The sequence below is a fragment of the Spinacia oleracea genome, chromosome 3 (genome assembly GCF_020520425.1).
Source record: "Spinacia oleracea cultivar Varoflay chromosome 3, BTI_SOV_V1, whole genome shotgun sequence".
Lineage (NCBI taxonomy): Eukaryota > Viridiplantae > Streptophyta > Magnoliopsida > Caryophyllales > Amaranthaceae > Spinacia > Spinacia oleracea.
The window spans coordinates 112,136,941-112,162,750 of record NC_079489.1 but is presented as its reverse complement, the minus strand read 5'-3'; the positions used below and the strand labels follow the sequence as shown (position 1 = coordinate 112,162,750).

Here is a 25,810-nt window from a genome sequence, read left to right as displayed (position 1 = left end):
TCAAAAGGAAGGACGCACTACTCTTGAGTTCGTGCCCAGCGAGGATGAGGAATGAGTTACTACGCGTCTTTGTATTTATTAATGTTTTTTTTTTTTTGCACATGTTCTTTTGACACCATGCTTGGTGGCTTTGTGCATAATTCTTGTAATTATGACTAACTTTTTGGGAATGACATGATGCCCTTTTGAACGTCTTATTGCTTTTTAGCTATCATTCATATTTTTTTATGATTACGTCCGATGCCCCCAATTTGAGACGTCAGATGTCTGCCCTGGTCTTTTTGCCAAGGTATTTTGCTACTTTTTATAACTGTGTTAGGAATGTGTAACCCCTGTGTTCTAGGTGATCAGCCTAGTGAGGGTGCTAATCTGGGCCACTTCTTAGGCCTTTAAACGACTAGTCTTTTGGGAGAGCATTAGTTTGCATTTCTCCGAAAGATTTGATAACATTCTTTTCATAAGGATTTCCCAGCAAGACCGGCTTGCAGTGAATTTTTCATTTAATGTTCAAAACATGCTACATGGTGCGTCTAGGCTCTAGACGTCTTTACAATGCATATAATCTAGATAAGTGTCAATCTAGAAAAAGTACTTCTTGAGGTTATCCGCATTCCATGTACGCAAAATCGGACGTCCCTGCATGTCTTGGATCCGGTATGTTCCGTCTCGAACCTCCTCGTAAATCTCATACGGACCTTCCCAAGTAGGGGTGAGTTTCCCTTGTTCATTGGCGCGTCCGACGGCTTCCATTTTCCTAAGTACAAAATCTCCAACTTTAAGTATTCTTCTAAAAACCCTTTTGTTGTACTCCCTCGTCATTCGGAGTTTGTATAGCTGCTGTCGTAGAGCCGCATTCCCTCTGGATTCTGGTAAGAAATCCAAGGCCGCCTTCATCATTTCCCAATTGGCATCTTCATTAAACAACATGACGCGCAGGGTGGGTTCGCACATTTCAATGGGTAGGACGGCTTCAGCCCCATAAGCTAACAAGAATGGTGTTTCTCCTGTGGAATTTTTTGCCGTGGTCCGTATAGACCATAAAACATTGGGTAACTCGTCGGCCCATAAACCCTTTGCCTCATCAAGCTTCTTCTTCATCCCTTCAGAGATAATCTTGTTGAATGCCTCTACTTGTCCGTTAGCTTGGGGGCGTCCTACTGATGCAAAACATGCTGTGATACCATGGTCGGCCAACCAATCTTCTAATTTGGGCGTCTTGAATTGTGGCCCATTGTCGAAGACGATAGACTGAGGCACGCCAAATCTTGTGATTATGTTTTTCCCGATGAATGCTCTCACATCCTGTGCTTTAGTGTTCTTTAAAGCTTCAGCTTCTACCCATTTAGTGAAGTAGTCGACGGCTACTATTACGTAACGCAGTCCTCCTGGTGCCGTCGTATAGGGGCCTAATAAGTCCATCCCCCATTTGGCAAAAGGTATAAGGCTGGTGATTAGCGTCAGTTTCTGTGCTGGTCGTCGGATTAGGTGAGAAAATCGTTGGCATTTATCACAACGCTTGACCATATTGAGGGCGTCTTCTTTGAGAGTGGGCCAATAGTATCCGGTTCTTAAAGTTTTTTCGGCCAGGGCCCTCCCTACTATGTGGGAGCTGCATAATCCCTGATGAAGATCTTCCAGTACCTCTTTCCCCTTCTCGGGGGTTACGCAGCGGAGAAGTGGCCGTGAGAAGGCTTTTTTGTATAGTGTTCCATTCCATATCTCAAACCATGTGCATTTCTTTTGTAATCTTTCTGCCTGCTTGGGGTCATCAGGAAGTACTCCATTCATTTTGAAGTTGACAATGTCATCCATCCAGGTGGCTGTTCGGTCCAAGATGTCTGTTCTCGAGGCGTCAATACTTTTGGACTGTTTTACCTCCCACAATACATAACGTGGCGTGTCGCAGGATGCTGAGCTTGCCAGTTTAGATAAAGCGCCTGCCTTGTAATTTTCAGACCGGGGTATGTGTTTTACTTCAAAGTTAAACAGCTGTTGAGCTTCTTGGCGGACTTTTTCCAAATATCTTATCATGGCCTCGTCCTTGGCCTCGTACTCTCCTTTGACCTGATAGACAATTAACTGCGAGTCAGACAAAACCAAGACATCTGTTGCCCCTGCGGCTCTGCTCATCTGAATTTCCACATATCAGGGCTTCGTATTCAGCCTCGTTGTTTGACGCCTGAAAGTTAAACCGCATTGCATATTCATAGATATCTCCTTCTGGTGATTCACAGATAATGCCGGCTCCTGACCCGTTCTGAGTGGCAGAGCCGTCCACATGTACTATCCACTGGGTTTTTTCATTCTTCAAATAGGGTGGCTTGGTCAGTTCCGCGATGAAGTTGTGAGGGGGTCGGAAAAGCGCGAGGCTAATGCGTGACCTCGTCCCTCGTGGGTGTGACGATTCTTTTTATTCAATCAAGTGTAATTGGATTTCCTGTGAGTATACACCCAATTGACTAGTAATATAGGAGTCGTCATTCAGTTTCTAACGACAATGAGAAAAACTGACAAAATCCGGTTATCGTGACATAAAGGGAGTGCAATTATGTTTGACCACGACGGCCGTAGGTTCCCTTGTGATCCCTGGTGTGGGGATCTCTCAATATACACCCGCAAGGTAGAGATTGAGGGTTCGGGGGACTGTAATTACCGAGAGGAGTACTTCGCTCGTCGATCACTCCAGAGGCAGGATATCCTTACTAGCTCAGCATAAATAATTGAAGGGACATGCGTTAACTATTAAACTAATCTGAGTTGATTTTAGCAATATGCAACATATAATACTAATTCGATCGTGATTATCTGATTTAAATAGCATTAAGGGACCTAGCATAATAATCCGATTTCCCAAAAATATCATATTTGTTAGGTGTGATAGAACAATCAGATTAGGTTAGTTTAACAATTCATAAAAAGGGCGAGGAAAGCAGTTAAATCATCGAAAAGGGACACATTACGACGCACCCTTGAGAGGTGCGTCACGGTTCTCAGAAAACTAACCACTTTGACTTTGCTATTTCTCCTTTTTATTTAACGAATCTCAATTATGGGACAGGATACGTTCTGTTCGATTTATGGATCGATTGCGACAGAACGCGTGAACAGTTTCGCAGCGAGGGGCTTAGGCTAAGGGTTGGAGTCAATACTCAGAATATAATTGTGTGTTGTTGTGTGTCCTTTCACGTCGAATTTAGGGGGCTATTTATAGGATAGAGTTCGTGGAAAGATAGAATTGCAGAGTTCTAATCCACAAAGAATTAGGAAAAAACACGTACCCAGGTATTTTCAGCGCCCAGAGCCAGTCGTTGAAAATAGGGTCTGGGCTGTTTTCTTTAGTCAGATTCGGATTCCTGAAATCCGTAGAGTTTGAGATTAATTCGAGTCTTTTAGCGCGTATCAATTTTGTGACGGAATGCATCCGGGCCCGTTACGAACTCTAGGCTCGTTAGGATTTCAATTAATACGTAACTCTCATTTCCGAATCATATTAGGAATAGGATTCTCGCAGTTTTCAATCTCATTTAGGATTTATGTTGGAATGCAACACCTAATTCTGACAGGTTTCTATCTTTTATGATTTGCCGCTACCTTTTTACGGCAGTTACTATTTTTAGCAGGTTTCCATAAATAGCAGGTTTCGGGTGAAATGAAATGGGGAATCGAGATTCGTTTATTTTATAGGAGATGCGTTGTCAAGTGGAGTTTTTATGCTTTCATCATCGAACCTTTCCCTTGCGGGAATGGGGACAAAAGTAGGTGTCTACAGTTAGCCCCCACTTTGACTGAGTCTTGGAGTAAGACGATGGTCAAAGTATTAGACGGAGTGCGTCACACAAGCCATGGTGTATGTGACCTGTTTTGCGAGGGTCTCACGAGCCCCCGAGTGATAACATTTGACTTAAGGGTCATCACTTGAAGTGTCGACATATCCCTCACGTGTCATTGGGATTTATCAACCGATAGTATAGAAACTTCCTCACTTTGTCATTGGAAGGATCTAAAGGTGCGTAGAAACTCCCTCACTTTGTCATTGGGAGTAGCTACAGAGTTTTTCAAAATCAAAGCTATAAAGTGTAATTGGGCCTGGCCAAGCCCAATCACGAGGTAAAAACGTTTTTTTTAAAGATTCTCATTTTCAGGGCTAGCTAAACGAGAAAACCCCCTTGTTTTTATAGGACGTAAAACGAAGGAAAATCCAGCACCCATGTTTTTATAGGACGTAAAACGAAGGAAAATCCAGCAAAAGTTATCGCTGCAGCGACTAAGGACCTGCGCGGTTAGTGACGCAGACCCCGCCCGCTGAAGGTGGGAGAGCCTGTCCGTTGAGGGTGGACGCCCCGTCCGATAGAAGTGGACGAATCTGTTTTTGAAATTTGAAAATAAGGACCTACACGGTTTGTGACGTAGACCCCGCCGGCTGAAGATGGCGAACCTTGTCCGCTGAGGGTGGACACCCCGTCCGATAGAAGTGGACGAATCTATTTTGAAATTTATTTTGCTTTTTTGAAAATAAGGACCTACGTGGTTTGCGCCGTAGACCCCGCCGGCTGAAGATGGCGAGCATATTTTAAATTTGAAGACTTTATTTTTTCGAAAACTGAGGACCTGCGCGGCTAGTGACGCAGACCCCGCCCGCTGAAGGTGGGCGAGCCCTGTCCGCTAAGAGTGGACGCCCCGCTCGCTGGAGGTGAGCGAACCTGAATTCGTCTTTACGATTTGGGATTCGTGTGCCGCGATCTTGCCCGATTGAGGTGGGCAAGTCCCTATTTCATTTCTTTTCTTGTGATTTCTTTTGAGAATTTCTTTTCATTTATTCTTGCAGGAGCGAATTCTTTCGAGGGATGCTCGGATTTAGTTGCAACCTGAATGTGGGTTGACAACATGCTTAGACAGAACATTGTCTTGAAGTCATCATCCTTTATGGTTTTGAGTTAGTCCTTACGGCTCAATTTTGCCACTACCTGGGTCCTTGATTAGGGGACTATGTATAGGTATCAACGGCGACCTTTATCTTGAGGTCGTAAACCGGTTTATTTTTTTTATTTTTTGAGACATCCAAACACAGGACTTCGTATAGCGTAGTCTGGGAATATTGTTTTTAACTTTGTATACTCTATATTTTCTTTCGAGCCCCCAAGAATTCGTGCTTGACGGTCATTTCTTGTTGAAGAGGTTCCTTGGGGATACGCATTTCGTAATGTCCTTGATCGTGTTTGGGATTGCGCTCGTAAGTGCGAGCGATCTTTGTAGTGGCGTGCTACTTTTAACAAAGCCGTGAGGTGCGACTTTCGGCAATTTTAAAGTCGAATGAATATGGCAGGGCCCTATAGAAGTCAGAGCTGTTTTTTTTTTGGTCTGTGATCATTTTCGGCGCCCAAGCCTGAGCGTTAAAGATTTCGGCCCCCAGCGCTGGGCGCTGAAAATAATTTCTGGCGAGGTTTCTTGATGACATAGTTGGCCTCTTGTTCATTCGCTTATTTCACTTGGAAGTTCTATGTATTCTCTCTTCTTTTGTTTTTTTTCTTTGTTTTTAGAACGTGATGATTTTCTTGAGAAGCCGTAGCCGATTGGTGGACTACGGTGCTTGTTGCTTTGGGGCGATTATTTTAAGGAACTGTTGCTCTTAAGGCGTATAGTTATTGCGATAGTTGGGCGAGTCTATATGGCCCGAGGAACATACCTTGAGGTGTAAGACTTTTATATTTTTTTAAACATGTTCGTGAATGGTGATATGTATGTGCGAACGAGCGTTCATAGAATGGCCGTTGTGTGCGGCCCATTAATTAGATCGCTTGAATTGTTTCATTTTTTTTTGAGCAACGACTGATTTTGAATAGTTTGCTTAGAAGCTTGATAGGGTTCAGGCCCATTCATGAAGTGGGCTCAAACATCGTGCCCTTTCGATTGTTCAAACATTTGCTTCGAGATTTTTTTTTATTTTGCTATGCATGTTGGGATGCTTCCTTTTGGCGTACGATTTTTGTAGGTTCTTTCGAGAAAGATGCCTTGGGGTTCCGCTCGTGTAGGTGCGAGCTATCCTTTCCGTGGTAGGTAATATTTTTCTACCTTTAATCCTTAATGTAGAAGTCGTGTGGCTTGCATTTTGAATTTGGGCGATAAGTAGTCTTTGCCTCTTTTACACGTGCTCTTGGTCGTGCCTACATTAGTGCAACATGCCTTACTCTTCTTTTATACTTGTACCGTGGGACGGTTGAACTTATGGTGCGACGTAGGCTTGTGTGGCCTAACGGCGTGTCTTAGAACATTCTTCCAGGTGTTGGGATATCATTTGCATTGGAGTATTTCATCATGCCTTGTTCAGGTGCTCGAATAAGTGTAGCACTTTCTGCGTGGGTTTGCACGGCTTATTACTTCGTTCGATGCGAGGATTCATAGGTGTTTCTTTCTTATTTTTATATCTGGGTAAAACTTGGCTAGCAGAAAGATTCAGCGCCCAGGCTGGGGCGCTAAAGATATCGGCGCCCAGCACTGGGCGTTGAAAATGATTTCTGGGCAGAACTTTGACAGTATTTTTTTTCTTTCGCTTTTGCTTTGGAACGATGTAGATTGTGTAACGGGCGCTTTAAAGGGCGAGCGTTATGTGCAGTGGTTTGATCGGAGTTTTGGTGACTCGCGATTTTCAGTTACCCTTGTTAGTGGGGTGACTTTATATATTCTAAGCAGTGCTTAGAATTTGGGAGGGGTTGTAGCTATTCTAAGGTTCGTTTTACACGATCAAAGCTTAGGATTGTGTATGTATAGCATTAGCGTCGAGAATTTGCGATAAAATCGTCATTTCGAGCATTTTTAGAGTGTTTTTCTCAAGCCTCTAATTGTAGATACGGGATTGGCTTGGTGCTATAATGCTTTGCATACATTTATGCATTCATGGTGACACGGATCATGAATAGTTTGAACCAGACTCGATTAGTGCGAGGTCTGTTCGAGTAGTGATTTTGCTGCTTCTCTTGTAAATGTCGTATTGTGCGACATTGCCATGGTCAAGGTAGTCACATGTTGAAGTGTGCCTTGACTAAAATCTAGGTGCCTTTCTTTACCCATAATCATATTTTAAAAATCTTTTTGACTCACTTGCAACGTTCAGATGGACGCACACTAAGCTTAAACCAACGACACTTTATTTGTCCGAAGAAGTCTTTAAAAATCATTTGAAAATTATTTAAAATCCGAGTCCTACTGTGTACAATCCGAGGTGTCCTAAGTAGGTTGACTTATAGAAGGGTTCGTACAGGATTACATGAGTGAATCAAAATACTGTTACGATTTTTGGAATGTTGTCTAAGGATTTGCTGGAAGCCAGGGTGCAGGCGTCAAGATATACTTGTGCCCGTTTGGCATGTGCTTTAGGCTTTTAGGGCCATCTTTTCCAGAATTGCAGGAATATAAACCGTTTTCAAATTGACTTAGATTTACTTGGTGTATGTCTGCACAAAAGGTCAAGGTATACTTAGTTCTTTCCCTAGCTCTTTCATTTCACTTTTTAGCCCCCAGTTGCTGTTATGTCTTCCCATTAATGATGCTTTCAGATTTCGATTTTAGATGCCCATGTCATATTCCTGAGTAGGGTGAGCCTTGGTTAAGTGCCAAGTCCTATTGACAATGTACCATTTTTTTTTCAAAGGGGATTAGCAAGCATTTGAATTACCATGAACGGGTGCCCTGAGTTCGAAGGAACGATGGGGCGATGCCGTAGAATAATCCTCTTTATTGCAAGCTTACTGCCCTTACAACTTGTTGGCGATCATGACTGTGTCTAGTGGTGAAAGAAGGTCTTTAAGCGAACGACTATGTCTAGTGGTGAAAGAAAGTCTTTAAGTGAGTTAGTTCGCTTTAGGGAGGGTCAAGTCGAGTACTTTAGAGGTCATGGACGCTTGCCCTAGCCCCCATTCAATTGAGGCAGAGCGATCTTTTGAGTCTTGGCTAAGTGCCTAGGAGTGTGAGTGCTCCTTCTGGCAAGGGTACGTGCCCTTATTATTTTTCGATGTGTGCTCATTAATTTGGCATCTTGGTGACTTGGATTCTTCCTTTGACTTAAATTTTGCTTTCGACTTGGGTTGCAAGTAATTAAATTTCAATAAGGGACTTCTATTTTTATTCTTGTTATTCTATAGGCTTTAATATTTTTGCAAATTGGTTGGACCGAATCATGGATTGCCTACGTATCCGCCTTAAATAGATTTAATTTGGAATTAGGTCTTGCGTAGTTCTTAGCCTAGAAAATGGTTTCATAGAATGCCGATTTTAAACAAGTATGTTCTGAGGTGGAAACATATTATTTGAAATGGTAGAATAAGTGAAGTTTTTTATTATTTAAATCTGCTGCCTTGCCGTAAGCCAAAAATTTTGTTTTATATCATATTTTTTGAGTACATGTATTTTTTGGTGGTACGTATATCTGAATTCGTGCTGTACCCCTCCAAGTGTTCGTTATTTTTCCGTGCATGTGCGGATAAAATGACGAGCACTTCTGGACAAATTTTAGCAAGCAGAGAGATTCAGCGCCCAGGCTGGGGCGCTAATGATTTCGGCGCCCAGCTTTGGGCGCTGAAAATGACTTCTAGGAGGATCTTTTTTGGTGCGCTAAATGCTTCTTTTTCTTTTTAGACGAACTTTTAAAGGCGCTTTGCAAAGTTTGCTTTTTTATTATTTTTTTTTTTTGTACTTTTCATTTGTCTTCCTTTTTTACTCGTGACTCAAGACGGTTTGAAAGATGGGTTGAATGAGATAGGATAATTTGTATAGGCATTAGTCAAGCACGAGGATTATATCTGCTAGGACTCACAATTTGCAGCCTCAAGCTAGTGTCACGAGTTTACATCAATCAAGGCCAATGAGCAGTATGGGGACGGCTCAAGGGTATATCAACAGGATGTATCCACAAAAGTTATATGGTCATTATGCTAATGGTGGTGTAAGAACAGGTTTGGACTTTGGAAATGATGGGCATGACGCACGTGTCAATGGCCGTGCGGGGTTTGTGGTTGATAACAAGTTCAAAAACAAGAGTTGAGGTAATGGTTTCTTGGGTTATGGCAATGAGAACATGGACGGGTTAAATGAGCTGCACAGGGACCCCAGAGCGAAGGCGTCTAAGAGCATAAGGATTGGAAAGGGTAGACATCGTAGAATTTTATGATTTGGATTGGTTGACACAATTCTTTTCCTTCGTTTACTTGGGTAAATTCCGCACTTTGGGAGGTACGGGCTAAGTATTTCATGGCTCGCTCTTTTCCCTTTTCTCTTTCTTTTTAATATTTCATGGTTTGCTCTTTTCGCTCTCCCTTTTCTCTTTCTTTTTAATATTTCATGGTTTGCTCTTTTCGCTCTCCCTTTTCTCTTTCTATTATTTTTCTTTTCGCTCGGGTTTTCCCCTCTTTTTATTTAGGCTAAAAGGTAGATGGTTGTGGTCTTTGAGTCACGAGGCGAGACTGAATGAGCCTCGTTTGGTAGGCCTATAGTGGACCTTTAATTTTAGTAGGCCTAGGGTGGACCTTTAAATTGTCTTACTTTGCAAGCGTATTTAGTCGTTTCTTAAAATATGCAAATAGCGTAGATTCAAAATGTTGTTTTTACCTTATTGAATTTTAACGAAAGAATTACATCGAAAGTAATTTTTTGTTTCTTTTCAGATTCCAGTTTCTGGGATTTAATTGGAAGTTGTGATTTAGACTCAAACTTTCATTAATCTTTCTGATTATAACTTGTGTATGAATACAAGGAGGTGGCCTAGACTCAAAATAATGACGTGGCGTAAGCCTATAATACTTGACCAAGCAACTCTCAGACTTAGGCTAATTGGACCATAACTTTTGTTGGTTGACACTTTAGATTTTAACCCTTGGGTGTTCATTTGTCATGCGCCATTTTGTTTAATGTTGGCAAGGTAGTTATTTTTGCAAGACTAGAATCATTAGTGCGGCTTCTCTCTTAGTGTGTATTGCTTTACCCCAATGGTAGCCCTATTGGTATGCCGATTTGGGTATTTTCATGGTTGGTCATGTTGCATTCATGGAAAATCTTTTAGTCCGTACTTAGTAGTATTTCAAGGAGCGAGTGACTCGAGAGGACTATGATAGTCGTGACCCAATGTGATTATCAGCCTTGAGGCCATTAATTTTTTGCTAATGGTATTGACACCTTAGGTTCACTTTGGGGGTTATGCGACTATGGGGGAATGATTTCCAGAATGTGACCGTTTCCATTTTGCAAATACTATAATATATTCTTTTTATTGGTGAGAGAGAGTACTGAGGCCGTGGATTCTTATTAAGGGATGACAATTACATATGGGTGCTTATTGATTTAAATGTTAGGAGGGGAGACTCAATATGGTTTAACCTTTTAACTTGCAGAACGACACCAAGCATTAGGACCGATTCTATGGATAAGACAACTAAGACTTAGGATTTGGATTGTACTTTGGCATAGCCTAGTCTAGACTCGGATTTATTTGAACATTTATTTTTTCTTGAAGACTTTATTCGAACATTATTTTTTTGAATATTTTGCCCATGTGACATTCAAGGTTGTTTAATTAGCATGCTCGGTTTTGGTGCCGAGCATTGTCGTCGTAGGAGGCCTAACAACGACACAAAGAGTTATTTATTTTTTATTTTTTAGTCGCTTTTAGAATCGAGTGCCTTTTCATACGCCCTCGCAGCAATTTTTTCCGAAAAGTTTTTTTTTGCTACGTATGTTTTTTTTTTGCGCGGGCACCGAGGCTGATGTGCCTGACCAAAAGGCCAGGCAGCAACTTCAGCGCCCAGCGTAGGGCGTCAGAAATATCGGCGCCCAACCAGGGGCGTTGAAAATGCGTCCCTGGCTGGTTCTCGTTTTCTGCTTTCGCATATTTTTGTTTTCGCGACTTTAATTTTGCGTGCTTGCCTTATAACGTCCTTTACGCGTTGTGTAGAGTTTGTGGGATTCGTTACAGGCCATCCCGAGCGTCGCTTATTTTTGTGGCGATCGTTCGGGCTTGCGGAACACGTATGTTGGTATAAATCTTTGGCCAATTGGTTCATGAATGTTTGGGCAATTTTTAAGGTCGTTGGTTTTCTAGCATTATTTGTCTAGCATTATTCTTACGCACAATCATAACATAGTCACATAGTTCGCTACACATAACTACATTACAAACATAGATTTGAAAATTAAATATGTCACGTAGTTTATGATAGGCTTCTATGGGTAGTATTTGCGCCTGGCTTGGTACCGCTTCTATCGTAGATCCAACACATGCCCCGGTCGAGGTAGTGTCTTCAACAGACGAATTTCGCTCAAGAGGCCAACCCGCAAGTGCAAGCCAAGGGGGCATGCAGGCGAGAGGGACCTAATGAGCGAGCGATTGGGTTCGGGATAGGTGTACTACCTACACAAGTACCGAGTGGGAAACATGCGCGGCGTATGCACCCCCCTATTGGCGAAAAAAGGTATCCTTAGTCCCAACTCCCGAGGGAGCCCAGATTCGTTATGATGTTCTGCCCGTTCACATTAATATGCTGATTTTCAGGTCGTCCCAACTTGATGGGGAAATAAACGCGGGGTAGGATCGTTTCACCCTTCGGCTATTTTGATTACCTACAAGCACGAGTATTTCCTTCACTATCCCCAGTGGAGTCGCCACTGTGAGGGGGTCGGAAAAGCGCGAGGCTAATGCGTGACCTCGTCTTTCGTGGGTGTGACTATTCTTTTTATTCAATCAAGTGTAATTGGATTTCCTGTGAGTATACACCCAATTGACTAGTAATATAGGAGTCGCCATTCAGTTTTTAACGACAGTGAGAAAAACTGACAAAACCCGGTTATCGTGACATAAAGGGAGTGCAATTATGTTTGACCACAACGGCCGTAGGTTCCCTTGTGATCCCTGGTGTGGGGATCTCTCAATATACACCCGCAAGGTAGAGATTGAGGGTCCGGGGGACTGTAACTACCGAGAGGAGTACTTCGCTCGTCGATAACTCCAGAGGCAGGATATCCTTACTAGCTCAGCATAAATAATTGAAGGGACATGCTTTAACTATTAAACTAATCTGAGTTGATTTTAGCAATATGCAACATATAATACTAATTCGATCGTGATTATCTGATTTAAATAGCATTAAGGGACCTAGCATGATAATCCGATTTCCCAAAAATATCATATTTGTTAGGCGTGATAGAACAATCAGATTAGGTTAGTTTAACAATTCATAAAAAGGGCGAGGAAAGCAGTTAAATCATCGAAAAGGGACACATTACGACGCACCCTTGAGAGGTGCGTCACGGTTCTCAGAAAACTAACCACTTTGACTTTGCTATTTCTCCTTTTTATTTAACGAATCTCAATTATGGGACAGGATACGTTCTGTTCGATTTATGGATCGATTGCGACAGAACGCGTGAACAGTTTCGCAGCGAGAGGCTTAGGCTAAGGGTTGGAGTCAATACTCAGAATATAATTGTGTGTTGTTGTGTGTCCTTTCACGTCGAATTTAGGGGGCTATTTATAGGGAAGAGTTCGTGGAAAGATAGAATTGCAGAGTTCTAATCCACAAAGAATTAGGAAAAAACACGTACCCAGGTATTTTCAGCGCCCAGGCCTGGGCGCCGATGATTTCGGCGCCCAGAGCCAGGCGTTGAAAATAGGGTCTGGGCTGTTTTCTTTAGTCAGATTCGGATTCCTGAAATCCGTAGAGTTTGAGATTAATTCGAGTCTTTTAGCGCGTATCAATTTTGTGACGGAATGCATCCGGGCCCGTTACGAACTCTAGGCTCGTTAGGATTTCAATTAATACGTAACTCTTATTTCCGAATCATATTAGGAATAGGATTCTCGCAGTTTTCTATCTCATTTAGGATTTATGTTGGAATGCAACACCTAATTCTGACAAGTTTCTATCTTTTATGATTTGCCACTTTTAGAAGCTACCTTTTTACGGCAGTTACTATTTTTAGCAGGTTTCCATAAATAGCAGGTTTAGGGTGAAATGAAATGGGGAATCGAGATTCATTTATTTTATAGGAGATGCGTTGTCAAGTGGAGTTTTTATGCTTTTATCATCGAACCTTTCCCTTGCGGGAATGGGGACAAAAGTAGGTGTCTACAGAAGTCAGCAAATGCCTGTCCCTTTATTGCCTTCCTCGGTTCATACGAGATATCAAACGCGTGAAGCTCAATTGCCCAATTGAGCATTCTTCCGGACGCTTCAAGGTTGGTGAAAGGCCGCTTAAGCGGTTGATCCGTGTATACTACCAAACGATGAGCCAGGAAATATGGACGAAGCTTCTTACTAGCCAAGAATAGAGCAAAGCCAAACTTTTCGACTGTTGGATATTTGAGTTCAGCATTCTGCAGCATGTGACTGACAAAGTACACAGGTAGTTGCGTTCCATCCCTCTCTGTAAGCAAGACGGCGCTTAGCGCGTATTCTGAGATGGCAAGGTACAGATACAAAACTTCCCCTAAGAGAGGGCTGACCAGTCGTGGCAAAGTATGCAGATGTTCTTTTAGGCGGAGGAAGGCAGCCTCAGCTTGCGACGTCCACTCAAACTGGGTGCCCTTTTTGATGGTATTGAAAAAGTAGTGACACTTGTCTCCAGCTCAAACTGGGTGCCCTTTGTCCCAAGGCGGCGAGATACCCAGTGAGGCGTTGCACGTCTTTGACCGTCCTTGGCGACGTTATATTAATGACCGCTTGCACTTTGTCCGGATTTGCTTCAATGCCCCTTTCGTCAATCAAGAAGCCAAGGAACTTGCCAGAAGATACCCCAAATATGCACTTCTTGGGATTGAGTCTCATCTGGTATGTCCTGATGGTTTCAAAGGTTTCTCTCAAGTCGTCGAGGTGATCCTTCTTCTGCTTGCTTTTTACAATCATGTCGTCAATATAGGCTTCTATATTCCTCCCCAGCTGCTTTACGAAAACTGTGTTTACCAACCGTTAAAAGGTAGTAGGGGCATTTTTTAAACCGAACGGCATTACTTTGTAGCAGTACAATCCTTGTTCCGTGACGAAAGACGTCTTCTCCTGATCTTCGGGCCATAATGGAATCTGGTGGAATCCGGAGTAGGCGTCCATGAAGCTCATCATGGCATGTCCGGCGGTGGAGTCGACGAGTCGGTCTATCTTTGGCAGTGGGAAGCTGTCTTTAGGGCATGCTTTATTGAGATTGGTGTAATCAACACACATTCTCCACGTCCCATTGGGCTTGGGTACCAGGACTACGTTTGCTACCCAGTCTGGGTACTGGCACGGGCGTATGAAGCCTGCATCCATTAGTTTCTTAACCTCGGCAGCGGCGGCCAAATTTCTTGCTTCTCCATGATTCCTCTTCTTTTGTCGTACTGGCTTCACAGCACTGTCCACATTCAACTTATGCACGGCCACCGCCGGGTCTATACCGGGCATCTCCTCTACCGTGAAGGCAAATATCTCATTGTATTCTTGGAGTAGTTGCACTAATGCTGCTGACATGGGGTCGTCAGGGTGGACCCCAATGGGGACTGTTCGAGACGGGTCCGCTAAGTCCAGAATTATATCATAAAGTGCTCCCACTGGCTCAGGTCGTCTTTCCGCATTGTGCTCTGTAGGTATGTCCCGGGTTTTACGGCGGCTTGCCGGAGGTTTAGCTTGCTCCTTTCCCTTTGGAGAAGCTCCTCAGGCCGTTGGCTCCAATGTCGATAAGTAACAATCCCTGGCCAACTGTTGATTTCCATAGAGAGATCCAACGCGTCCGTCGCTTCCAACAAATTTTACCAACAGTAAATGAGGGACGATCACAGCTTTTAGGTCGTTGAGTGTTGGAAGACCAAGTATGATGTTGAATGTGGTGAGGTTTCCACTATTATAAACCTAATGACGACTTCTTTGATTACTGGGGGAATTCCAACAGAAGCCGGAAGCAAAATGGAGCCAATTGGACGAATGATGCTCCCTCCGAATCCTACCAAGGGCCTGTAAACTTTTTCTATGTCTTCTGGATTGTGCCTTAATTTCCGCAGGCATTGCAGACTGATTATGTCGGACGAGCTCCCCGTATCCACCAGTACTCTCTTTACCTTAAGATTAGCCACCTTAACCTCTATAACCAGAGGATCATCGTCATATGGCGCGGCCGCCCTTCTATAGTCGTCTTCGGAAATTTCTACAGAGGGTAGGTTCTTTTGTGCTGGGCGAAGATGAGGTGGACCTTTTTGCCGTCCCTCCTTACATTTTTCTCCTGCAGCTATTCCTCCTGATATTACCATAACTCTTTCGTTTGAATACTTAGAGGTGGGGCTCACTTCTTCACGTGCGTCCTCTAGATGGACGTACTGGCGAAGGTGTCCTTCAGCCACGCGATCAGTTAATATCTTCCTCAACATCCGAAAACTTTGGGTGTCATGCCCTGGGAAAGCACAGAAAGGTACTTGTGGGCAAGAGGTGGACAATCGTCGGGGGGACGGTTCTATTCCCAGACTCGGTCCTTCAGCAAGGAGGATCTCGTCAAGAGCCGTGTTGAACCTAAAGGGACCTCCAGAGGACGTCCTCCTTCGCCCCCTTTTTTCTTTGGAGCCACAGCCTTTCTTCCTTCGGGCAACGCTCTCATGCTGTCTTCTAGGAGCCTCTAGAGAGTAACGGTCCTCATTTTTCTTCTGTAAAATTCGTCTCGTCCTTCTTCCTGGACGAACCTCCTTGACATGCCGACTCGCTTCCTCCAGGGTGCGTCTCTTCATAGGTGAGTCAGGATCTTCTGACACAAACTCTACCATCCTACGATTATCGTGCTTAAGATTGACTTCGTGAGGACCATCCAGCAAGGGTCGAATAGAAATGACGGCAACAGGCTGGCTAGCTGCCGCGTCACAATGAGTGTTGGACCCGTCCTTAAACACTCCTTTTCTGGCTGGGAGTTCTAATTTACCCTTGGTTTTTCCGCAGTCAGTTTGAAGTTCAGCCATGACACTGTACCTCCCCACAGACGGCGCCAAATGTTGTGGGATCTTTTACGGTGCTGACGTGGCACGCGCTCCTCGGAGGTATCAAGTATGACCTGGCATGAACTTCTGGCAACCTGCAAAACAAGAATATTCCCGTAGGAATATTCCCTCCGATGCTTAAGTAAGTATAAGCTAGAGAGATAAGTAATTTGTAGAGAGAAGGCAGAGCAAAGATAAGTTTGTTGTTGGTGGGCAAGAATTGAATGCCCTTTTACCTTGGGATCTGAGCTATTTATAGTGCTAGGGTTTCTTGGGGACTGCACCCTCAACCCTAGCTATGGGATGCGTGCCCCTTGGGGATTTAGGACACGTGGCCTTCGGCCTGCAATGATGGACCTTCCATATTTGGACCGGCTTTCAAAGAGAATGGGCTCTGCCAAATGGGGCTCTGTCTTTATTCTGGTGGGGTACCAAGATTTTGGGCCTTCTTTCTAGGTCTGAGCCCATCTGACCAGTATGAGTCGTAGGCTGCCTCTTTGGGCTTTGTGGGAGATATATTCAAGCCCACATCAGTAACCAAATAAAGTCAAAATAGTTCGACCAAATTTTCCCACAAATAATCTCATGCATTAAATCTAATTCATATTCCCACAATCAAAGATCAATTCATAAGCTTTCCGACTCAATTTATTGAAGATAATACTAAAATAACTCATTAGGTTCAGATGAATTCTCGCTTCCTCAGGTAGAAGCACAAAACCTTAATCATTGTGATCCACAAACAACTTTTTCTAATTTTCTTAAATCACTGTCAAACTTCAAAGCTCAACTCTTGGTGAGGAGATTCATACCAACAATTTCATTTTCACACGTCATGATATGAAGATCACAACGAACCCAAAAACAACATTGGCTCTGATACCACCTGTAATAATATGTCCTTAACGAGCTGCTTCAAATCAACCTTAGCCTCCAATTAATCAAACTTAACTCAAAATAACACTTAACTTAATTACAACTTAAACAAAGATATAGAACCCACATTTATAAACTAGAAACTCGTAGAAGAAATAATACAACTCATTAATAACCCATTAATACTTTGGAATGACTTAATTACACTTGGAGAATTCTCAATCCAGCCTTGAAACATATAAGACCTTTGGAAACTCTAAGCATCCTTAACCTGAATTCAGACTCGATCTTCATTACCTGCAAAACATTTTAACTCTGCCCCACCGAGACAGGTTCATAGAACAAAATCAGCGGAAATCTGAGTACACATATCCAACCTTAGGTGAATTTACCATCAAAAAAAAATGTTGTAGGTGAATTTTAATTAAACACACATATTATGCATATTTAATCACGAAGTAATATTTTTCATGACCATTACTCCCCCGCCTCCTTTTCTTCTTTACGTTTTCCTTTTTGGTTGTTGTAAAATGTTATTCACATTTCCTTTTACATTATCACATAAATGCTTTAATATTCTATCAAAAATTTTGTAAAATGGTTATTTTAACCAATTAAATTCATTTGGTCATTTAATATCTGACGCTTTTCCACTAGGACATTAAATTTTTCTCATTGTTCTAATATCAGAATTTTGATAAAAGTGAAAACATTATAAATTAACGTAATCTGTCTTGTTCCAATAAAAAACAGAAGTATTTCAATGCACATTAATTAGTCTTTATGACACGTGCAAAATACTAGACGTAAAGAAACAAAAGAGACGGAGGGAGTAACATATTTATTTTAGGTACAAAAGTTGATGTTTATGTGCGATTCATGCATTTTAATTTTTATTATGTCTAACTTGATTTTATTGATGTAGCTTCAAAATTTGATTAAATGAATGAATCATACATATTAATTATATTTGTATTTACTAATCTCTTTTTGTAGGTTGTTAACTAAATTGCCATAGTATGGACATTTGCACTATTTTACTTGTTAAGGGTGCGTTCTGTTCACCTTAAAAAAATAAGTTTCAGGTCCAATAAGTTCAGATAAGTTTCAATAAGTTCCAATAAATTCAGATAAGTTTCAATAAGTTCCAATAAGTTCCAATAAGTTTCAATAATAATAATAATATTTTTATTTATTATTATTAATATTGTAATTTTTATTATTATTTATTATTATTTATATTAATATTAATAACAATAACAATAATAATAATAATTATTATTATTATTATAATAATTATTGTTATTATAATTTATTATTATAATTATTTATTTTTTATTTTTTATTGTTTATTGTTTATTGTTTATTGTTTATTGTTTATAGTTTATTGTTTATTGTTTATTTTTTATTTTTTATTATTTATGATTTTTTATTATGTAATTGTTATTATGGTTAATATTATTAGTAATAAGTTCCAATAAGTTTCAAGAAGTTCCAATAAGTTCAAATAAGTTCAGATAAGTTCCAATAAGTTTCAATAAGTTCCAATAAATGCAGATAAGTTCGGATAATTTCAGACCAGATAAGTTCAGGTCAAATAAGTTGAACATAACACACCCTAATTTAATTTCGCCTCTTTAATTGCTCAACAAGACCTAATAATTGCAATAACATGAAATAAGAAAACTTTTTGAAAATTGAATTTTAGGATCCATGTACTTCCTCGGTTCTTGAAATTTAGTCTTCTTTTCATATTGATTTTTTTTTTTGTCAATCATTTTTAGAATCTTTCCTCATTTGTCTAACACTTATCCTCATTATTACTCTATCACAATTGTAATTCCAATTTTGTCCCAAACAAATGTCCAAGTGGTCCACTTGTGGGTGGGGGGGGGGGATTTACACTTAAAACCATTAATTATTTTTCTTTCATACCCACATGGGTTAGATACTTAGATGCCTTTAGTGTCTTTATAGTTGATTGTCTTAGTTTCCAAAAGTGACTAACACATGAAATCAGATGGAGTAATTTTTATGCTTAAATGAAATGGTCACAAATTATTAGTCTTATGTGAATATATTACCCACGCCTAATAAGGTAATTTTGGACAAACGGACTTAGGTTCTCTTCATTAATCTAAGTTGTCACGGATTCTAGTACTAAATTTTTTAAATTGCTTGCAAAACCAATCTAAACTCAATGTCTAAGCTAAGATTGCATAAACCCTTGTCAATCCGAATAAATGGGTCATTCACGAGCCCGTTTCCCTAATTATGTTTCAAAGACATTGCCTTATTAGAATAATTATGGTCTTCCAAACCATCCTAAAATGTTTGGTGGCCACTCTTTCAAAATATTCGTTTTCAAAGCGTAGAGAATTTCTAAGTATTGAAATATTCTAAAATCAAAGTGCAATTAACCATAACTCCAAACGGCCCCCTTTAGGTTGGATTGCAAAGATCGAGTCATTTGCGCACATATGACTTTTTGCAATTTTGTTATATTTTGTGTAACTTGACTAAATTGTAATTTGTAAACACAACTTGTTAAATGCATAAAAATCACATTTCAAAAAGTTCCGAAGATACTCCCTACAATAAGAACGTCTGCTAAATTGTGTGAAGAAAGTGAAAGTTCAAATTATTTGTGAAGATTATGTATTATGTCAAGTGGTCTGGCCAAATGTTTTGGTCACGTCTGTTAGCCTCTTACATTCACTAACTGATAAGGAAGTTTAAAGCCAAACTTATTCAAGTTGACTTGTTGGCGCCAAAATCTGAGTTTGTTACAAGTTTGTTATAACTACTCTTGCTGGCTTGGCAGTTAGTTGTTTTTACTGAATAATTGAGCATTGTATAAATAAGGAAATTGACCTTTGTGTTGGGCATCGAAATCCATAATACAATAATCTTCTATCTACTCTTCTAATCTCTTGATGAGCGACAATTATGTCGCTCCTAGCTTAGGTTTTCGTGTTAGTTTTATTATGATTTTTCGTAGTTTATATAATTTTTCGTAGTATTTTTATAGTTTCTTTCCATCTTGTGAATTATAGGTGAATATTGTGGAGTATGATGGAAAACCAAGTAGATTGGAGCAAAAACAGGGGATGTGCGACCGAACAGATACTTTGTGCGCCCGAACAATGAAGAAGTGGTGGACTCAAGGAAGATGCAGATATGTGCGACCGAACGGCTCTATGTGTTCGATCGCACAGAATTTCTGTGCGGTCGAACATGACGAAGGAATTCAGTCTTCGCTTTGTTTTCTCGCACAAAAAATGATGTGTGCTCGCACCAGCTTTTCCCATTCGATCGCACAGGGGGTCTGTGCAACCGAACGTCGACGCGGGCTGCGATAATTCGAATTTTAGCTTCTATTTGGGGAAACTTATAAATAACTTTTTCGTTTAATTTTCATTATCATTCAATTTTAGAACTTCATAATTAAACTTTTTAGAATATTAGAGAGAATTTCTTAGTTTTCAAGCTTTGTTTTGAGGAGAGAGAAACTCCATTGGAGGAAGCTTCAAGTTGTAAATCTCTTCAACTCTTTAATTCTTTTGCAATTTCAATTCAATTTCTTTATGCTTTGCTATTCTTCTTGAAGTTTTGATTTCTTAATGCTTTGATGTTAGTTTTGATTGATGCTTAATTTTCCATTGATTTCTAAATTGAATTCCTAGTTTCTTGATTCTTGCATTCAATCTTTCAATTCCATGTCTAGTAGCTTTGAATACTTAAATTTCTTAGTTAAAAGCATGAGTAGTGAGTAGATTCTAGTTAGGGATAGGGGAGAATCTAGGTCTAAATTGGGGGAAATTGAAGGATGATTGTTGATTATTGATGTGATTAAACTTGAGTTGATGCTAGGATTTCCATGACTATAGAATTAGTAGTTGCAAATGCTAGTTCCATAGGATTGATTGGAGTGCATTGCTTTGGTTTGGCAAGAGATTGTGAATCTCTATGATGCATGTGAAAAGTAGGTCTCAATCGTGATTTGTCTAGTTTTAGGATCATGCGAGAGCTTTTCCTTGATTAGAGGCTTAGCGTGTTCTATCCGAGAGGTGGCGAGCACGTCAATAGTTGCTTTTCCCCTATGTATCAAGTTCTTGATTCGTAGTTGTGTGATTCCTTTGTCCTTCCCCGATTACCCTAGCCTATCCACGATTCCCTAGCGCTTCCCTTATTTGGATAAACTTCTTTGATAGCTTAGATTCGTAGTCATTATTTCAAAACCAAATTCCGTCCTAAACTAGCTTAACTAGCAAACTCAATTCGCTCCGTTTCTTTGGGATAACCCCTATGCTTGCCGCTATAGTCAATATAGCCGGTTAGTTAGTTGTTTTACAAATTTTGTTTGATTGAGGTGTATTCTTTCAACGACGGGAAATACTTCTATCAAAATGGCGCTGTTGCCGGGGAACGGTTGTTGTTTTTGAGTTTTGTTGAGTCTAGTTTAACCATAGAAAATACAAAAACATTTCATTTTTTGCTTTATATATATTTCTTTTGCATTGCTCACGGTTTGTTTGAGTTTTGTATGCAAGATAGGGGCCGAACTCGTCATAGGTCTCTCTACCCTCTCGACCTAGAGTTAGAGAGGACTTTGCGAAGATTGAGGCGTAACCGAACCCGTTCATCAAGCTACAATAGATTCGAGACTTCGAGTGAAGCTACGGAACAAGAAGCAATTGATCATACCATTGAGACAATGGCTCTTCCTGTCGAGAACTTAGGCATTCCGGGAGCCTTTGAGGCGACTTGTGGGATTCAAGCGCCCACCACCAATGCAAAAAAATTGAGATCAAGCCCGCGATCAATTTGGTGCAAAGTCATCCATTTTGCGGAAAGAGTAGCGAATCGCCGCATGAGCACTTGAAATAATTCGAGCACTATTGTGATACAATCAAACACAATGGAGTGACTTTGGATTATGTGAGGTTGACGCTATTCCGCTTCTCTCTTTTAGGGCGTGCTAGTGATTGGCTTGACAAGGAGGTCAAGCCAAACTCACTACGAACTTGGAATGAAGTGATAAGCGCATTTTTGAGCAAGTTCTACTCTCATTGGAAGACGGCGGAGTATCGTCACAAGATTCAATCATTTGAGCAAAAGCGGGATGAGTCGCTTTTGAAGCTTGGGACCGATTCAAAGAATACCAAAGAGAATGCCCTCTCCATGGGATTCCTAAGTGGTTGCTCCTCCAAACTTTCTATTTGGGATTGAGCCCAACCTCCAAGACAAGCCTAGATGCGGGGGCGGGTGGTCCCATAATGAACAAAACGGAAGATCAAATAGAAGAAATCATAGAGGATGTAGTGCAAAATTACCAAGCTTGGCACGTTGGTACAAGGAACTATGATTGCAAAAGTAGAAGTGATGATGGTAAGGGGTCATTTTATGCTATGGAGCAAGCACGGATTATCGAGAAGCTTAGCTCGAGATTAGAAAAGCTAGAGAGCACTCCAACTCAACCCCCATCACCATAAACAATTCTACCACCTTCGGCTACTCTTCTCACAAAGGGGAAGAGCAAGGTGAGTTCCTATGACACCATGCCTTTAGGTACATCCTTTTGTGATAATTGTCAAGATTATGGGCATTTCCCTAATGCATGTCCTTTAGTGCATAATGTTTCTTATGTGGATTATGGCCTTTGTTATGAAGGTGATTTTGATGTGGAATATGCCCATGCTATGAATGAGAGGCCTAGATATGATGACCCCCCTAATCAACACTTTAATAGGCAAGCACCTAGAGGCCCTCCTATGCATGTATCCTACCAAGGCTTTGGCCAAGGAGGTGGGTATGATAGTCAAGGCCGAGGTGGCTATAGGGTGCAAGGCTATCAAGGCCAAGCACCCTATGGTCAATCTCACGGTCTTGGAAATCAAACCCAATACAATCAAGGTAGTTATAATCCTAACCATCAAGGTGGAGGGGGTTACAACTATCCTTATAGGCAATTTAGGGTTGCCTCTAGTGGGGGTTATCCGTTGAACCCGGGAGGTCAATATGGTGTTTCTCAATTTCCACCTCCCGGATTCAATGGGACAAGGACCTATGGCAACCCATTCCAACAAAATGCTAGTGGTTATGGCAATGCACCTCCACCGCTCCCGCCTATCAAGTCTAACCTTGAGGCCCTTATGGAGTCGTTCCTGGGGGCGCAAGCCAAGAAAAATGTTGAGTTTGAGGATGGATTCAAGCAATCCAATACTCATTTGAAAATGATTGAAACCCAACTAACACAACTTGCTAGAACCATCAAGGAACAACAAGTGCATACTAGTCTCCCACCCCAAGGTCAAGCCCCTAAGAAAATGTATGTGGTCATGACTAGGAGTGGGAAGATTTTAGATGATGGTGCTAAGCTTGTTGATGCTCCTTGCTCTAGGGGAGAAGGATCTAAGGGAAATGAGTCTACGGGCTGTGATGTGGCGGAAGAGAAGTCTCGCATTAATGACGTGATTGATGGTGAAAAGCCAACGGAGGCTACTCTTGTACCTCTCCCTACTCCTCCTCTCCCCTATCCTCAAAGAATTGTCGGAAAGAAATTGGATGACCAATTCTCCAAGTTTCTAGATACTATTAGTAAGCTCTATGTGTCATTGTCTTTCACCGAGGCGCTTAAGCAAATGCCACATTATTCTCGGTTCATGAGATAAATTTTGTGTGGAAAATGAACTTGTGGCCCCAAGGACACCGTGCATCTCACGGAGAATTGTAGTGCCTTGATTTTGAGCCGGTTTCCCCCAAAGCTCAAGGATCCCGGGACTTTCTCGATTCCTTGTAGCATTCAAAAGCTGAAATTCGATAACGCTCTTTGAGATTTGGGAGCAAGCGTGAGCATTTTGCCTTACAAAATCTATGAGAAGCTTAGCCTTGGTGATCTCATCCCTACCCCTATGTCTTTGCAACTAGCCAATCGCTCGGTTATGTACCCCTTAGGTAGGGTTAATGATGTCCCCCTTGTGATAGGGAAGTTGACCTTTCTTGTTGACTTCATTGTCTTGGATATTAATGAGGACGCCCACACCCCTATTATTTTAGGGAGGCCATTCTTAGCCACGGCGGGTGCTCTCATTGATGTTCAAGGTGGTCTTATCACCTTGAAGGCAGGAGATGCCAAGGCTAGTTTTAAGCTTCCTATTGATAATGAATGTTGTTCCAAGAAGAAGAGTTGCATGAAGTTAGACACTATTGCATGCATTGAACATCGTTATGCTAACATTTCTAACGACTCTTGTGTTTCTAAGTTTTATGATAAGCTTGCTAGGGACACCATCAAGGAGAAGAAGGTATTTGTGAACTCCTCGGTGTTAGGTGATTCATTTGATGATGTGATAACCATTCCCGAGATCTTCGGGATGGGTCTAGATGATGTTGGAGCAGAAACTTCGGCTCCCAATGGTAAGAAATCCATGAGCAAGAAGACCAAGAAAGGCAAACTTAAGCCCAAGAAGAGTTGGTTTGATCCTCATTCCATGAGTTGCAGTTTGGGTGAGTTGTTTGTGCCCAAAGGGGCAAAGAAGAGATTTTTGACTCGTGATGACCCCGAGTTGGTTGTGTTTGACCCCCCATGAAAATGGGGGGATTTCTCAAGCTAATGACGTTAAACGAGCGCTACCCGGGAGGCAACCCGGTTGTCTAACTCTTAGATTTAATTTTAATTCGTTTTTGTGTATTAATCTTCCTTTGTTAGCTTTATTTTTGTTTTAAGGTGGAAAGCTTGCTTCATTTTTGCAAAATTAGGTCCTGTGCGACCGAACAACTTTTTGTTCGATCGCACAGGGGTGCCTTTGTGCGATAGTGTTCTATTAAACGGTCGCACAAAAGTGATTTTGAGATCAGTAGCCAACCAAAGATCTTGTTCGATCGCACAGCAATTTCAGTTCGGTCGCACAGCTTTTGTGCGATCGAACAACTGTTTCTGTTCGATCGCACAAGTCCGCAGGGGAAGTTCCAGATTCTTTTTTCTGCACAAAATCGCGAGCCCCCCTTCGTTCTTTATCATTCTACTCGACATTTTCTCACTCTCAAACTCCATAACCTTTCTTCTTCTCCCTTCATACTCCATCTCTCCATTAATCTCACTCATTTCTTCTCACCAATTTCACTCTCACCTACTCTCATTCACAAAATCTTCATCATCCAAATCCCTAAATCCCCAATTTTTCAGATTTTGCAAAACACCCCCCCCCCCCCCCAAAGTTAGGGTTTTTGAAGAAATTTTCAAATTGTGAGCTTTGGTGCATTTGGAGCTTTTGGGGCTTCTTGGGATTGATCTTTGCTACTTACTTTACTTGTGGTGACGATTTCTTTCCCTTAATTTTTCAATTTCATTCCAATTTTTGCCATGTTCATGTCATTTTAGAAATTTCTTAAATGTGTGGTTTTTGGGAGATTATTGATGCATGTTTGATTATGTGAATATTCTTTAATTGTCTAGATGAGTTATGCATGTTCCATTTCTTATTCTACATGAACTCTAGACTTTTTATGATGATTGAGTAGAGTTTTCGGGCTAGTTTGATTGTTCTTGGTTGTGGAAGTGATGTTGTTTGGTTGTGGAGCAATGTGTGGAGTAATATTGTTGGCTTGAACTTGTTGAGGAGCTAGTGTAGTGTTTTGGTGTTTGATTGTGATGGTTTTAGCTAGTTTGATTGAGATGGTATAGTTTTACCTAGTTTGGTTGTTTGATTGTGATAGTTTGTGAACTAACTTAGTTTTTTCCTTCTTTTTGTATCTTGGTTGGTTTTTCGTTTGTTTTATGTAGATTTTTCTTTGCCTACACTCATCACACCATGGCCTCTAAGCGCTCTAAGAAGAATCCTAGAACCTCTTCATCTAAGAGGAAGGCTCCGGCTCCTCCGGACCTCGAAACCTATGGTATTGAATTCCAAGATCAACGATCTTGGGAATACTTCGACAATTTGTCTAAGAGGGCCATCAAGCCCACCA

The 25,810-nt window shown here is 41.2% G+C and overlaps 1 long non-coding RNA gene and 1 other non-coding gene across 2 annotated transcripts in view; one reads left to right on the top strand and one right to left on the bottom strand.

Moving 5' to 3' along the window:
- LOC130470474 (uncharacterized) overlaps positions 1–20,426 on the top strand; it is a 28,749-nt gene extending 8,323 nt beyond the window's left edge. Inside the window, exon 2 of the long non-coding RNA XR_008930887.1 lies at positions 19,897–20,426. This is a non-coding gene — a long non-coding RNA (uncharacterized lncRNA). The remainder of the gene's footprint in view (positions 1–19,896) is intronic.
- A 1,503-nt stretch (positions 20,427–21,929) lies between these two features.
- On the bottom strand, positions 21,930–22,031 carry LOC130471034 (small nucleolar RNA R71). The gene has a single exon (XR_008931728.1). It is a non-coding gene; the product is annotated as a small nucleolar RNA R71 (small nucleolar RNA).
- Between the last annotated feature and the right edge of the window lie 3,779 nt (positions 22,032–25,810).